This window comes from Podarcis muralis, chromosome 9 (genome assembly GCF_964188315.1).
Source record: "Podarcis muralis chromosome 9, rPodMur119.hap1.1, whole genome shotgun sequence".
NCBI classification, from domain to species: domain Eukaryota; kingdom Metazoa; phylum Chordata; class Lepidosauria; order Squamata; family Lacertidae; genus Podarcis; species Podarcis muralis.
Window position 1 is genome coordinate 7,598,651 of NC_135663.1, and position 17,652 is coordinate 7,616,302.

General features: G+C 43.0%; 1 protein-coding gene across 3 annotated transcripts in view; it reads left to right on the forward strand.

Annotated features, from left to right (window-relative positions):
• CTNNA2 (catenin alpha 2) overlaps nucleotides 1-17,652 on the forward strand; it is a 547,409-nt gene that overhangs the window by 318,044 nt on the left and 211,713 nt on the right. The gene's annotated exons all lie outside the window — the stretch shown is intronic.

Consider the following 17,652-nt stretch of genomic DNA (forward strand, 5'->3'; position numbering starts at 1 on the left):
TGCTCTCCAGGGCTGACAAGAATGGCACACTTACCTCAGCCCCCCACTCCGCCTTACGAGAGAAATAATAACTGTCAATGTGTAAAATGCAAAGGAAGCAGCGTGGGTGTATGAGGGAACATCCCCCCCCCCAAAAAAAAATCATATTTGGGCAATGTTGGGGTTGGTCCCAATAAGGTTTTTTGCAAAAAATGCAGGTCATAATCATGGCAACATATAGTCCAGCCCCCCACAAGGTCTGAGGGGCAGTGGACCAGCCCCCTGCTGAAAAAGTTTGCTGACCCCTGGTTCAGTGGATCTTGCTTCCAGGTATCTGGGGCTGCAGCCTAGTTCACTTGATACCAAGAAACACCAAATCAGGTGGTTTCCCCCCTACCCTTTCCCCCTCCATTACTTTTAATGTTATGGTCCATCCTGCTGCCTTCAATGTCTGTATCCATTGACTGAGTCGTTATAGCTCATACATTTTCATTTGTGTGGAAAGGAACAGAAATTCATTTGTATTGCAAAGGAAGGGTTATGGTTTTTGTGGGTTTTTGTTTTTGTGTGTTTTTTTTGCAATGCAGAGAGGAAAGTAAGATGTGCACAGCTTGTTGCAGCACAGGCCAAAATACTTGCAGTAACTGCTATTGCTCAATCCAAGGGCTATTGGGAAACAGAGCATATTACAGTCGTGTATGTCTGGAGTGGATGATAAGTACAATATAAATACATTTCTAGCCTGGGACAGGCACTGCAAATGGGCTTTAGGACTTTGGCACTTCCTTCTATGCTGGAGTGGTCTGCTGGCCACATTATGAGGTGGTGAAAATTCAGCTGTCTTGGATTTATTTGTGTGCTGTTTGTGATGCCAATTGGTTCTCTCAGGCTTGGGCTGTGACACATGACATTTTTGATGTAGATCTTCACTCACCCCTTCATCCCTGGTGAGGGGAAGGCACCATTTTGTGTTTCACCTCAGGTGCCTAAATGTCTTGGTCCGGCCCTATGCTTTACATAATTGTTTCTACTTGATTTTTTTGGGGGGTGGGGTGGGGGTTAGTCCAGAATGTGGCGCCTTGGCTGTGGTCCTGGGGCTGACTGCTTGGCATGCATTATATCAATTTTAAAAGAATTTCTAGTGATTTTCCAAGATAAATTCAAGGTGCTGTTAACTTTTCAAGTTCCTGTAATCTCTATTAATAGAATTGCAGTTTTATTCCCCTTATCCCATCTCACTCAGGATCAGAGGGGTTATTATGTGTGAACTTTATGCCACTTATTGGTGGATTAAATAATTTCCTTTCTGATTTTCCACAATTTACTATGAGGGAGTTCTGATAGTAATACTGCAGGTAAGAACCTTCATGTAACATGTTGATTTTCCTGCTTTCTATAGATTCCTTCTTGGCCCTACCTTAATGTGTGGGCATGGGTGTTATTTATAGCTGTAATGTTTTATTTTTCTTCTTCCTTCCTTCCTTTTCTCTGCATTTTTCTTTTCTTCTGAGATCTGCCACTAGAGGGAGAGTAGTTACACATTTTGCAACAGCATAGTTTAGTGCCGGTCTTTCTTCATAGGGACGTTTTTCCTATATCCATAAAAAACACACCATATAATCAAATGAACAAACCCCAACTGTCTCATTCTGCTGCCATATCCCTCTTTTCTTAATAGGGTGACCCAAATAAATGCCTTTCATAGATGCAATTGGAAGGGCTATATTATTTACAGCATGGCTATCAATCCCTGTATGTCTTGTATTGCTTTGTATCTTCACTATTGTTGTCCGTTGACTAGGGGTCATCAAAAGTCTTCGAGTGGTGGTTAGGGAGCCATAACTGTGTTGCATCCCTATCTAAGGTTGGTTGAAGCAGTGACAACACCATAATTTTATTTCTTGATGTAATAACTCCTATGGTCATATTGAGATGCTGTTTCACTGTTTTACTAGTGGTCAGGACCGTGTGTGCACCTAAGTGAAACTCCATCAAAAGATGATCAGTTGGATCAGATCAAGATTGCTCTTTCTTATTATTGTTTGATCTGTGCACATGTCACAGAAGTTTATGCTTCCCGTTTTAGAATTGTCCTAGTTAAAATGGGCTTTAGAAGAAGTGAGATGCAGGGCAGATGGAACCCTTAAAGAATAAATAATTGCAGTGGGGAAACCCGCTCCTGTCATAAAAATGCATACAAGTGCTTGAATCCATTCATGCTTGGACTCAATATTAAGGACGCAGTACGTAGCAGAAGTGTGCAGAATCGTGTCAACTGGCATTGTCATATGAGTTTGTTGCTAACCATACCAGCTTGATCATCTTTCATCTTGGCTCTTGAGGAAAGCTGTTGAATTCAACCCTACTCATCATTGAAATGTCATTGCAGGGAGGAGGGATATTGTCTGCTCTCAAAGAAGTGATTATAAGGCCTTTACTGAAGAAAACATCTCTCTCCTCCCTTTATTGTGGAAATGGAAGACCAGTTTTGCACCTGTCATTCCTGGCCAATGTAAACAAGTGGGGACGGAAATACCCTCTGGGAGCTTACAGATGAAATCTGTTTTCTGGACTTCTTTTAGGCTGGCTTCAGGGTAGTCTTCAGGAGGGAACTGACTTGTTCACTCTGACAGAAAAATTGCATAAGGGAACACATCGTGGAGGTTTATCCATTTGATCATTGTGGATCTCTCAGTAGCTCTGGATATTACTGATCATTGTCAGTGGTAGTAGAGCTACTGTCCACTAAAATAAGGTTGTTATTGTTCTTTGCTACTTTCTGGAACTCCCTCTGTTGCATTGAACTGAGCTACCTATTGCACCAGTCTTTAAACAACCTTCCAATAGCGTTTAAAGATTTCTGTTTGACTTTTACTATTTTGTGGGTGTTGTTTCGATTTAGGTTTTTCAATGAAGGCACTTTAACTGAATATTTTAACGTGTAGTATTTTTTAAAACAAACAAACAAACAAACAAACAAACATGTTAACGGTTTTCAGTGGCGTAGCGTGGGTTGTCAGCACCCGGGGCAAGGCAAGTAATTTGCGCCCCCTAACCTGTGGATTTGCGCCCCCTAACCCGTGGATTTGCGCCCCCTAACCCATGGATTTGCCCTAACCCCAGATGTTGCGCCCGGTGCGGCTGGCCCCCCCTGCACCCCCCACGCTATGCCACTGACGGTTTTATTCTAAGACACTTCAAGGGTTTAATGGCAGAAAACCATTAAACCATTTTTATATCTAAATATCTTTTAAAAGTCTTTTAAAATAGTTTATTTCGGCCCTATATCTGGGTCCCAGGACTGAAAAGACTGAAAATTGTAGATTGTCATTCTTATACCTTTACTTAATTTATAATTAGTTCAGTGATTGAATTAAAACCAGTAAATAATTCAACTTATTGGACGGGATTCACCTAATTTGCCCCGTCAGCAGAAATCCTATGCAAGGACTTCTGCTTGTGCAGTGGATCTTCCCTTTTCCCTCCCCGTGTGCCCTGCCCCCATAAAATTAGCTCTGTGGGGCTTGAGAGAATGCCCAGAACAGCACATGGAGGGAGGAAAGGGGTGATTGTTCCATCTGGCAAGCTGCAATGCTTGCACAGAGGGAACATTTGTAATAAGGTAATGTTGAATTCCACCCATTATGTGCTAAATGCACTGATAGATTCCTTGGCTCTCTTATTTTGCCACCAGTTTGGACCTATCTTTATCACTTCTCAGAGATGTATCTTTGGCCTCTCTCTTCTGACTTGTTGGAGGTCAGGAAGAAGGTCCCACTTTAAAAGTCAGCTGTTCTGTCATTAAAACACAGAATTGACTTTTCGGCCTTCCACACTTAACCTTATAGGCTGCCTTCTCACAGACATTTTGCCTCTCTGTCATCACCGCTCATCATTACTGTGACTCTTTCTACTGTTTCAAAAGCTCATTTTGAGGGATTCCTTCATGGGTACCCCAAATATATAGGTCCTTTATACCTTCTTCTCGTTCATCCACAGTGTCCAAAGCAGAACAATGCTGTCATGGGCACTGCAAATAAAACTGAATTAAAACAAAGGGAACAGTGACCATCTGATGGGTGGTGATGAAAGGACTGCTATCCTCATGCTGCTAAGGAGCACAGGGAGAGCAATTGAGGCAGCATCAGGATTGCTGAGGGGTGGGTGCACCAAGTCCCCCTGCTTCCCAGTGGTTCTGATTCAGCTAAGATATGTGCTGCTAACATGTGCTGCTAAGAGCATTGTGTTTTGAACATCAGGATTGCTGGGGAGTAGAGGCCTTAACATCCCCCACTGCAATCCCAATGCAACCTAAATGTCTGCAAGTGTGTGCATGTATTAGTGTGTGCCCACATGCCAATGGCCATCACCAGCATTGCACGCACTCAGCACGGGCATGTGGCCCGTGAGCAACCACACACAACTGCATGCAACCTCTGGAGGCGAAAAGGTTGCTGATCCAACTTATAGGATACTTAATTGAGATGCTAGGGATAGTATAAAGTCATCAGGAGGTTCATACTATGAAGGCTTAGGTAGTTATTTACCCCCCTATTCTTGTGTTACTGGAATAGCATGATTCCTTTTACCTTTACAAACACATGGCATAAACATCCAAAATAAAAATAAAATAAACTATATCAATTATGGTCTAGTTTTATGGGTTTCCCCCCTTTCTTCTGTTGTGGCGATAAAGTTTATTAGATGGTAGGATTGCTCCATGGGAGAGTAGCTTATTTTTAAAAGAAGAAGAAAAGCTCTGCAGTTTCATCCATGTCGTTCAGAATTTCTGTATTTCATCTGATAACTTATTGACACTTAATATATCTCCCCGCACTGCTCTCCTGGATGACTGTGTCCCTGACAACACTAGGTGTTACAATTCTATATAAAAGAAAACTACCCACCGACATTCAGAACTTAATCGTCACGGTTAATTCTCTGGGAGGGAATTTAGCCTGGCTGTTGTAACAGGGAAACTCATAAAACGAAACCTGTGGCTTTCCAGATGTTGCTGCAGTGCATCTTCCATCATCTTTGACTATTGGCATGCTGGCTGATGGGAGTTGTTGGAGACTGACAACATCTGGAAGTCTACAGGTTCCCTACCCCTGGAGCAGACCCACAGGATGGTTTAGGGTCCCTGCTGTAGTGTATTTATCCAAAATGCCTTGATAGAAGATGGAGTATCATCTTACACCAGGCTTCCTTATCACTGCGGGAATGGAGCAATGCTTCTGATCTGAATTACAGAAAGTCCAACATGATTTTGGCCTGTCCATTGTGAGGAGAAGAATGGTGTGCCTGCTATTAATGTGATCAAACTCATTATGGGAGCAGATGAAAGGCTGTGGAAAACAATGCAACTTGTTTCATGGAAATGGTGTCATGGTCAGGATGAGACATGACAAACATTTTAGAATTCAGATCCTATTGGAAAAGGTTGAGACAGGAGGGCAGCATGTTGACACTTTACAGCAAGAGTGACCAATGTGGTGCCCTCCAGATGTTGTGGAACTCTAACTCACATCTGGGTCAGAGATGATGAAAGTTGTAGTTCAGTAACATCTGGAGGGGGCACCACATTGGCTGGCCCAGATTTACACATATTTGCAAAGATTTAAGAGTATTTTCCCTGTCTACAGGGAAAACAGGGGAAAATATTGGCCATAGCTCAGTGACTGAGCACATGATTTGAATGTCAAAGGTTCCAGCACCTCTGATCCTTGTATCTCCAGGTAGGGATGGAAGAGACCCACCTGAGATTCTGGAGAGCCACTGCAGGTCAGTATAGGAGGCTGATTTGTATATAGTGTCAGCTTCCTACATTTCTATTTTCCTCTGAACTGCATTTGGTTTACATGATAGAAAGACCTTTTTTATTATTATTTTAAGAAGAGTTCAGCTACTTGTGGAGTCCGAGAGAATGTATTTCCCTGGAGGTTCTTAAGAAATAATTGGACAAGAGTTTTAGAATGTTCCAGGTGCAGGATATCCTGCTTCAGGGCAAGGGGTTGGTTGGGATTTTCCATTGGGTCCTTTTTAAATCATACAGTTCTGTCTATACATAAATCTCTAGATATGTCTATGTTAGAAACTTAAAAGTACACCTTATTACCATCTCCACATACACATTCATTCACCAAGGAATCATACTTCTGTGAGGAAGTGTTCACAAAACTACCATTCCCAGTATCATTTTGGTTTATATTTATTGCCTATTTATGGCCAATTTTACTTCAGGCAAAGGACCATGTGCCGTGCAGAAACAAAGATGAAGAAAATTCTCTATCTGTATGTGTGTGTTTACAGACACATGCAGACACTCCTCATTCTTTGCTTATACAAATTAATGACAGATTGGACTAAACATATACAGAGCATTAAAAGGGAAAGTGTTCATATAACCTGCAATGGGAGTTCATTGCGTGTGTCTGTGTGCCTTGCATAGTATGTGAGGTGTATTTTGAGAGGAATGTCCAAGCAAAACATCAGCAGGGATTGCAAAGGAAGCAGAAATAATTTTCAGAGGATTAGGAACATTGCTCTTGTGTTTATGTGCATACACACACATCTCCAGACCATCGCTGAGTTTTACCTAAACTAAAATTGATGGTGAACATACTTGGAGGATCTTGCTCATACACCTGTGTTGATTGGACTCTAGATGACATGCCCTTTTTATTTTTGCAATCCAATTCCTAATTGGCATTCTGGTTGAGACCTGCCAGTCAGCCAGAATTTACTCTTTTAAATGTTTACTTTAGCGATTGTGTTTGTATGCTTTGTATGTCACAGCGTGAGTTAAATCCTTTATATACTTGCTTCTGTCACAGGAAGACACTGGATAAATGTTGGTGTTTATAATAACTCCCCGAAGATTCAATATAGGAACCTTGGATGGTAAAATAGTGAAGCTAATCAACGTGATTATGCAAATGTTTAGCTAAGTGGAAGGTCCATATAGAAGCAGTATACATCTGAATACCAGGTGTTGGGGTTCAATAACCCACAGTAGCTATCACCACCATGCTCTGCAGGCAGATTCCCCGAAGGCATTTAGCAGTTGGTCATTTGAAATGGAATATGTGATTAGGTGAGTCATCGGTCTGATCCATCAAAGCATCCCTTATGGTATTTTTAAATAGGAATCAGATATTATTCAGGTTCCTCCAGACAACCTGCTTATTGAACTTTCAATCTTAATTTGTTTGCACAAATCTTACACAGATTATGCCTGGTCTTTATGGAGCATAGAATGTTCAATCAGCCAAACGGCTGGGTTTTTTTAATTTTATTTTTTGCCTGGCACCTAAAGATATGCAAGGAAGACACCAGGTGAGCCTTCCTACATCCCTAGCAGAAACAGAACTTAATAATCTTGACCTGGAGAAGTTCTACTAGAGATTTACACATGTAGCTGGTCTTTTGAGCAGCGGGCACACATTTGGAATAACAGCTAGTTTCCGCCTGTGGCTTCCATACGTTTCAGGTGCCTGCCAAAGTCTCATGTAGTTAATTGGGTTATCACCACTTGTTAATGAGAGCACTGTTGGCAACATAACATTGTAGAATTTGAACTGGTGAAATCTCCCTTTTGGTTGTAACTGTTGATTTAAAGGCTGGAGTTAAAAAGGCTTCCGCCTTGTAGCTTAAGACTTTGCACAGAGACAACTGAGGCAGAAAAGCCAAGGGAAATGGCATCCAAAGCTGTTATAACATTTACATGAAAGAGGAGCAAACATTTAGTATTCAGTGACCTCTTTAGCACAGGGGACTGAAACCCCCTTGGCAGCAGCCACAAATGTATGTTTGCTGTTGGAAAATTGCTTTGGGAAATGGTCTGGACTGGGGAAGCACATTTTCCATCAGGATAAACTTTTGTAGTAAGCAGAGTTTAGTCTTTAAAAAATAATAATCTCCAAGTGTAAAAACATTGTTATTAAATTCTTTTTAAAATGCTGCTTTCTTAGCAAGCCAGACTGTCAGTTAAAGTGCTGAAACACAGACACAATCAGGTTTCCTCCAGAGAGGACAATTTAGCTCTGGTTCTGCACAAACACGAGCTGTTGATGTGAATCATAGAAATGACAGTGGCTGAAATGATTTTTTTATGCACACACACACACACACACACACACACACACAGAGAGAGAGAGAGAACATTTCGTATAGCATTTCTTGAGGCTCTGTGTTCTAATCTAGGTTCTGGTGAGGTCTCAGCAGGCAGCCTTCTGTAAATAATTATCTCTTAACCTCAGGTAGCTGGTGGAGAAATGCATTTAAATTCCTGCTTGGCCATGAAACAAATTTTGTGATCTAAAGAGAATGCCCTTATTGATCAGACCAAAGATTGATGTCATAGAGGAGCGAGCAACCTTTCTTGAGGCCAAGGGGGTGCATTTTTATGCAGCTCTAGACTACTTTCCCCCATATCAGTAGTTGACCCTTCCTTCTCTCTCTTTTCTCTTCTCTGTCTCTGCCCTCCTCTTCTCTCCATTCATATTTCATTCACCCTTCAATTGCTACCAGACTTTTGTTCTCCTTCCATCTTCTCTCCTCCTTAGATGACACAGGCAGGCAGCTTGCAAAGATGTCCCCTCATTCATTTCCAGCTTTCTCAATATGGACCTGATCCTCAGCCTAGGAAAAAGTCCATAGAGGTGAGGGAAGAAGTTGGGGACCATGAAATTTGGGTGCAGCCTGGTCATAACTCCCTCGGTGTCTTCAGGCTCGGCTCTCAGGTGGCGGATTCTGGAGGAAGACGAGGAGGATCGGAAGGCTGGAATACAGAGAAGGCCTTCCTTCTATATGTTCCCATCAAGTTCTAGTGTGGAAGCATGACTTCTGTCTCCCTCCCTTCCTGAGTTGCCGGAATCTAGGAAGGGCTCTGATGGGATGGCCAAGCAGGTCCTGAGCAGTAGGGAAGCAGGTCTGACACTCTCTCCCAGAATCAGGTGCCACCTCCAGAGAAGGAAGGAGAAGTGTCCATGCAGACACAGTGCCCCCCCTTTTTTTTTAAGCCAGCCACTCATGCAGAAATAGAGATTCTCATTTGGAGAATCTGCACTTACCTTTACTTCAAAGCTCGATGGATGTGGGCCTGTTGCTCGAGCGACTTCTCTGCTCTTGTGCCATCTTGAATGTCTTGTTCTCAGATCCCAAACTCATGAACCTTGGCTTCACCACTACTAGCCTCCCTTCCTCTTCCCAATCATTTGTAGGAGTTCTGGCACTGTAATAACTGCTGCTGAGACTGAGCTGTTATTCTGTCTTAATAAAGACTTTGCTCTTACTTGGACATAAGAGCAGCTACTGTCTTGTTTGGGGAAGCGAGTCAAGACACAGACCACAGGCTATGGGCTATCAAATGTTTTCCAACTGCAACATTTAGATAATTAAAATGTTCTAACTATAACTTTTAGATAATTGTAGCTATAACTCCTCCCATCACTGTATTTGGGAGGAACCATATTCCTTCTGACCAGTGTCACATGACTGTTTTATGTAGGAGAAATGATTAGACATCAATTCTACTCGAGTTTCATGGGTGATGCATCTTTTAAAAGTATTAAACCTTGGTCTCCCAGTCACTACACAACTATTGGCTGATCAGTGTAAAAAATTGGGTAGACTGTTAGAAACACTAATTTGAAGATTGTGGAGAGGATGGGAAAACTATATAAATGGATAAAGCTTAACACCAATTTTCCCCATTGCCTTTTTTTTTTTTTTAATGTGCCCAATCAAAGCTCTATATCTACCAAGAAGCTTCTTTCTTAGACTCCTTTCCCCTCCACTGCCTCCCTTAGTAACCATTAGAGCAGAAGGAGAGCAGAATTGTTCCAATGAGGCTGAAGAGCTTAATTGGATAAGCCCTTTCTCTACCAGCTTAATACACACATGTATATTTCTTGTCAGGGACTTTATTGAGAAAACAATTTGAGGTCTTCTGTCATTAAACTCTGCAGTTACACAGCTTGCCTGTTTGCAGGAGGGGGATGAGAAAGAACAGAACAGCACGTCTTGAAAATGAGCACAGAAGGGCAAAATATGTAAACAAGGGGGACTGTGTGCTTACCCAGTAATGACATCAGTCAAGCATAATTTAATACTGTGCCATCTTCATTAAGAGGGGAAGGGGGAAGGTTAGATAACACACTCAGCTGGTTACCAACCTGTTGCACCTGACATTGTATTTTGCTTCAGATCTCTGTAATGTTCCCCACTTTCATGGGGGAGAAGTTTGCATGGCTGGAGGGGTGGGACTTTGCACAACCCTGTATGCAACATATATGCTGGAAGAATGCAGACTCTGAGTCAGTGCCTTATGCAAAACATGAAATCAGTGGAAAAATAATTGATTAGTTAATTGACTAAAACTCTTAGGGCTCAGCTAGACTGGTAAAGAAAAAGGGATTTATATGTGTTGCATGTGCGATATAACGTTGTGCCACCAGATGGCGACGTGGAGTCCCGTTTTTCTCTACCTGTTTTCCCTGTTTAAACTTACAACGCTTTAAACTGAAACGCTTCTCTGATGGGTCTAGATCCAGCCTTAATTAGCCAAGAAGTGTGGCAGCAGTCCTGCATTTTACTGTATGCCAGCATTACTATTCCCATTCTGCAGACATAGGGGAGGTGCTGAGGCAGAGAGAGAATGGCATGTACTGCATGAAGACCACCAAACATGTTTATGATGGAGATGTAATTTGAATTAAAAACTCCTTGTGTCACAACTTACTGTCTTAACTGTGGCAGTGCTGATTTTTATTTTTATTTTAGGAAAAGAAGGGAATGTCTGGAGTAGTACAAAATATCATGGGGGGGAGACACTTTTTCACACACCCTTTTGAAGATTTTAATTAATTAATTAATTAATTAATTAATTAATTAATAGACAAAGTGTGCCACTTCTCTGTGCCTCACCTGATTCCCTTTTGTCTTGACCCGCACTGTATAGTCAGGGCTCACGTAATGAGATGATGTCACACCACCGTCCAGCCAGCCGTGTATGTGCTGCGCTGTGAGGGCAAGCGCTGCCATTGCCGCAGAACAGGAAGGGTAAGCGTGGAAACAGGTGTGAGTTTCCCCACTTCCAGTGCAGTTCCATTACCACCTCCAGAGGGCAGCATGGTGAGAGGGAAGCAGCACCGCTTAGTTCCCTGGGCAAGACAGTGATGCCCTCCTTTTCCTCTACACAGTGGCAAATGCTTGGGTGGGTCCCTGTTTGCAAGCTCCCTGAAGCAGCATTGAAAGGGGGGGGAGAGAAAGAGGCACCTTGTTGAAAGCTCCCAAAATAGAACTGTGAATTCAGTGGCCAATCTTGCTTCAGCCCAAGTTCCTGGAATACTCTGGCTCTCTTAAGATATTAATTATGCTATTATAGTACTATTAATAGCACATTTTTTTGGGGGGTGTGCATTTTCCTACCCACCTTAGCTAATGACCATGCACACATCGTAAGGGGTGTAATCTACCCCATCTCAAGCTCTTATATTCCTTTTTGGTTTTGTAGAGAGGGAATTTAAGGACATAGCCCTTCTCATTAGGATCAGTGGTTCTTAAAGGCACTAGGGCGGGCTGGAGTTCTTTCTTTCTTTCTTTCTTTCTTTCTTTCTTTCTTTCTTTCTTCCTTCCTTTTTTTCGTCCTTCTGCATCGGATCACATTAAGCTAATTCATACCCTACCTCTCGTTTCTCTTTTTGATACTTCGCCTTTCATTATTTATCAAAAAGAAATTAAAGGGAGAGAAAAGAAAATCACATCTCCTCTTTCCTTTTCCCTCCCCTTGAAAATTAGAGTGTTATGGATGATCAATACTAGAGAACAAGAGTGGGGAGGTGGGGGAAGTGGCTTAACTGCGAGGAAAGGGAGCGTGTGTGTTCTTGAATACCAAAAATGGCATGATGTTCTTAATAAAGGAGAGAGGAAGAAATTGCATGCAGCTTGGAGATGCTCACCAGGTTTCACAACAAATGCATTCATTATAAAGCCAGACACAGTCCCATTTAAAAATAAAATAAAATCACAGTGTTCTTCTGCGTTCATGTGGGTTTCTCTCACCCACCCACCAAATTGCATCCCCCCCCCTTTTGCCTTGCCAGAATATTGTATAGTTTAATTTACCTCTTTTCCAGGCTATTTTTCTGACCACGAGGCATTGTCTCCTCTCCTTCCCACCACCAGGTGCCTATGCTGCAGCAAATGTACCTTTGGGCAGATTTTGATTTATTTTCTATTTTATTAGTATTATTTTTTTTTTAAAAAAAACCAACCAAACCAGTCACTCCAAATACTTGTCTGGAATAAGGAGATGCTCCAGCTACACACCGGCTACACACGGGGGAATTAACTGGAATATTAACCTTTAGATTGCTGGCTTTCTCCAAACCACCAGCAAAAGAGAACTGACAAAATGAAGCAATGAATTAATGCAGGCTCAAGAAAAACGAGTGTGTATATATAGCTCTTTCAGGCCGGAGCCTTGGGTGTCTTCGCACCAGACTGGTACATGCATATGGTCAGGACGAGAATGTGTAATAAGAAATCTTGTAGCTTGTTGACCAATCATCCATGAGAGGGAAATAAAAAAGAAACCCAACGGGTATGTGGTTGCCATTGCATTGGCTTAAGAAAGCTGGTCCTAAGCCATGGGTAGGTAAACTAAGGTCCAGGGGCCAGATCCAGCCCAATCGCCTTCTAAATCCGGCCCGTGGACGGTCCGGGAATCAGTGTGTTTTTACATGAGTATAATGTGTCCTTTTATTTAAAATGCATCTCTGGGTTATTTGTGGGGCGTAGGAATTCATTCATCCCCCCCCCCCCCGAAAATATATATAGTGCGGTCCCCCACAAGATCTGAGGGACAGTGGACTGGCCCCCTGCTGAAAAAGTTTGCTAACCCCTGTCCTAAGCAGTGGCATGCCGTGAAATTTTCCATAGGGGAACAGTTAAGTCCAGAGACTCCAGCTTGTGAGGGCGATTTTTTTGGAGGAGGGGGCAATATGACCATTACGTGCCTCCCTCCCTAAGCCAAGCAGAAGCTTCCTGGACTTTGGGAAGGAGACGCCAGACCTCTGACAGGATGCTGGGGTCGGGGCAGGGTTTGGGGAGGTGGTGGGAGGGCTTTCGGACTACCTAATCCCCCTAGTCCACTGACCACACGCCACTGGTGCTTAGAGTGTGCCTGAGTCCAGGGCCTGATGATACAATGGGAGATCTGTTATTCTGCAGCCTGGGTTTCAATATATTTTGAGTGATTCCCTCCACCATCCATAGAAATAGCTGGTTTTCAACAACAACTAAATAATAAATAACAAGCCTGGTACTCTACAGAGAGAAGGGATAGAGGTTAGAGATAGAAAAAAAAATTCCTATTATGGCTGGTAACAACAGCAACAACAACAACAACAACAACAAGCCATGCCTGTCACAATAATTTCTTTAATGTGCTGATATTTTTATGGTTTCATTTGCTCCTTGGTTCTTTTTTTTAAGCGTCCCTAATTTAGAGCTGTCATATTTTAGAAGTATTAGGAACACTTCTCTGTTATCTGTACCGAGCTCTCTAGAAACTCATTGTGGGGCGGGACCCTGCAGCTGGTTCAAACTAAGTGCACCATGGCTGGTTTTGCTGGCAAGAGCAGGGAGAGAATGTGCTCTGGGAAGTAAGTCTGCAGACACCTTGAGGAGGAAGAGAGTTTTGTCTCTTCCCCTCCTTGCAGGAAATGTGGGGGGTGGGCAGGCAACATAACCATTTTTATTTATGCCAGAGTTTCCCCTTGGTGATCCCCTGATAATTGCTGCTTCGCGTGATGGTCTGGTGGTGGTGATATTCCACAGGAGAAACTCCAGTGGCCACAACTGCTGGAGTTCCGCGGAAGAAGCTGAGACAGTTTGATTGATTTACTTTTGTAGTGTTACATCAGCTGTGTACCTATGACTCTCCCTACTCCTTTTCTACTACACTTCCACACCGCCAAGAACAAACATACTCTGAAAAAGATAACAAAATACCCTTTCAAAGCATCCCCATCCTCATTACATCCTAATGCCTTCTAATCTTTCTTGCAAAAGACATGTGCAATTTTTGTATTGTGTTGCCCTTTCATCTTTACTTACACTTTCTGCAAACCTTTTCTCCTCTGCCACTTCCCTAAGACATATCCTCTCCCCCCAAAAAAACACCACACACCCCTGTCAAGAGGGGGGTGAGGGAGAGGGGGAGAGAGAGAGAGAGAAACACACACACACACACACACACACACACACACACACACGTACGTACTCATACTCACTCAGCTTCACTGATTTCTTCCTTCCTTTTTTCCCATTGAATACATTTCTGTCCCAGCTATGCACCCTCTAAGTCATGTTGCTCCCAGTTCTGACAATCTAGGCATTTGGTATAAGTGGGGCTTTGTTCAGCATCCCTTTCCTCTCAGGGGCAGGCAGGCAGTGAAGGAGCACGTTCTATGTGTCCTTCTCCGAAGCAACCTCTGTTTCCCTCTCCGAGCTGGTGGGATTGCTTGCCCTCCTTCCCTGAGCAGGATCTCACAATCTGGGGAATATATTTATAGGTTACTGCCTTTCAGCTGGCAGTTGAGCTCCCCTCCTTCATCCCCTCAATGGGGATGGTAGAGATTGCTGCACATACAATGCACAGCAGGCTTCCCACCGAGACCCCTGCAAGCACTCAAGTCAGTGGCTCACAGGTCCTCCACATTTTCTAGATGCAAAACATATACGGAAAGTGGCACCTTGGCACTGATTTTGCAAATTCTTCCCCTTTCATGCTACAGAAGAGGGAGACCTGGAGGAAGATAAATCATTCCGAATACGCATTCAAAACTCTGCACTGTCGGGGTGCCCAAAATCACGACTGTATGCGCTTGTGTAGGTGTGTATGTGTGTAGAAAAGACACATGCCAACAGGATGGATGCTTGTACCAGAAAACCTCCTGTGAGGCAGGGTTTAAATTTTGGGGGGTGCCTGCTTGTCTGCCTGTCTCATCGCCAGTTTAATTGGTGAAAGCAAACAGATGCTTTTGATACTGTGGTCAGTTAGTTCAGTGTGGGAATTAGAAAGAGCTCCGGTCAGAGCTCTCTCTCCTGTTGCTGCTGTTACACATGCACTTTAAATGCAGTGGTGTTTAATCAGATCTCTGACAGCTGCCTGGAAAGGTGGGAATGACTGCAATCTGATTTGGATTGCAGGAAAGCAATTATTAATTCATTTCTTGTGATAACTTTTCATTGTCTTGAAAGTAGCCCATGGAGTACCAGGGTGTGGATTGGTTGTTGTTTTTTTGGTGGGGGTTTATTACTGGGTTACTTCTTCATTTGCCCCATGTGTTGGGATTTCCCATGTGTCCTGTTCTGCTTATTCTCCTTCTTTCACTTTACCCATTTCCCACCAATTTTGGTGAAACATCTAAAAGCAATTGACACTGCAATGGTTTTTTTATGCAAAATTTTGACAACAGCATGCACTTTGCCTTTCAGAACTAGATTGCTAATACATTATGGTATTGGCTCATGCTGGTAAAGTAGCAGCAAAGGGAATGGACTTCCAAAGCATGACTCTGAAATCAAATAAAATCTTGCAGTACCTGGTTTAAAATTGCAACCATAGGAAGGGGCCAGACATCTTTGCTCATTTCTTCCCATTGGTGCTGCTACTAGTTCTTCTCCCCTGCCTGTCTGCCAGCTTTTCTGTCTGCCCATCCTCTGCACAACTGGAAACACAGCCAATTCCTGATCAAGTTCTTTCAGAGTCTCTAAGTGCCATCTTGCAAACCCTGTAACCTTAAAGCAAAGTCATGCAATTCTAAACAACCATACACATCCATGAAAATTCATGCATATGTCTTGCCACCCCCAACAATCTATCCATGTAGCAACAGGAGTCAAGGAGAGCTGCCCATTATTGGCACGGATTGTATTGCTATCACTTATATATAGCAGTTCCATTCGAGTATTTCTTGTCATACCTCTTTGAATAAAGCATCTAAATATATATTTACACAAAAAGGCACTGCTGATAGCTTTGTACAGATTTATGGGGCTTTTGAAAGCTACATTCTCCAGATATTCACCAAGCAAAGTGCCCAAAAAGGATATCATGATTGAGAGGAATCTGCATGATTTCCTCTTAACTCAGCATTGCACAAAATATGCGTTGTTCTTAACTATGCCACCTTTGCTCCAGTAGGAGGCTGCCTCTAGCCATTCTGCAAATGCCAGAACCTTTAACTGAAGTCTAACAGGGTTTGGGACATGTACATTCAGTGTGGCATTAGGCTTTGCAGGGAAGAATGTGCCCTCTCCTAACTTAAAGCAGCCCTATTTATCGCTTGGGGCTCTGTAATTCAATTTAGGTTGTGCTTTATCAGTGGTTCAGGAGTTGGCCAGATAGAGTAAACATTGTCTATTTCCCTGCCAGGAGAAGGAACTGCTATGTGGGGAGGGGTTTGGGGGGTTGGGAGGGGGAGTCTAGCTGAACTCACGCCTTGTATGCATTTTATGGACCTCTAGCCCCCTCCTCCACCCCACACTTTTATTTATTTATTGCATTTTCAAGCAGGTGTTAGCTATCTCCTTCCTACATCTATTTGCTTCAAAGCAGTGACATTTTGAGATAATTAAATGTAAGATACCACCGTGGCATTTGCTTCTGTCTCTGCCACTCATGAAAAATAGGCAGAGCATGTGTTGTTTGTGGGGGTGGGGGGAACCCACTCATCCTTTCTCCATTTCAACGATAAACTATCTGATTATGATGAGAGAAATATGCACTTGCCTGATTTTGCATTTTACGGAGGGGGAAATTCCACAGGTATGGTGTGTAGGCCTGCATACTGTTCTAAAAGTGCATTTGGTAGATTTGGCCATAGCCTAGGGGGTGACAGGTTTTTAAAAAACACGAGGAAGGGGGCTAACATAATGCAGCCATTTTTTTAGAGGAGCACTGAAAGAAAACCACCAAGTGGCTTTGATGGCAAGTTTTGCTGATTGTACTTAATGACATCCACTCAAGCAATGAGCCAGAGATGCAAAATGTGTGATTTCTCTCTCTCTCTCTCTCTCACACACACATTGACTAATAAGGCCACCTAGGGATGGGCTACGTCCCCCTGCCCCCACTTCTTCTTCTTATATGGTCTCACTGTTGCAACCAGAGGCATATTCTAACCATTCTGTATGCAAAGATACCTTCGGTGCGTTATGCTGAGGATTTTACTCCTGAGCCACATGCACAGAGCTTTTGCCACTACAAATGAATCCCCCCCCTCTCACCTTGCTCTGTGGAGCATGGATTGAATAGTTCCCCTTACTTTTGGGGGGGCTACCACATAAAACAGTGAATTTTGGGGGAGATAGTGGGAGACCTGATATAAGTCTTTGAGTCCTCAGAGGAAGAGGTAAAAATGGCAAGTTGGAGCAGGCTTTCTGTTGCTGTTTTGCCCAACCCTATCCCACCAATTGGAATAATGTGATGGGGTCCATTTTGATCCCAAATGAGAGAGAGAGAGAGAGAGAGAGAGAGAGAGAGAGACTGACAGAGAGGCTGCATTTTTTTGTGTGAGGCTCTTAAAGCAACTTACAGGGAAGGTGTGTTTTTAAGCCCTCTGCAGTGTTGACAGAGTGACACAGCAGCTACTGGAACAT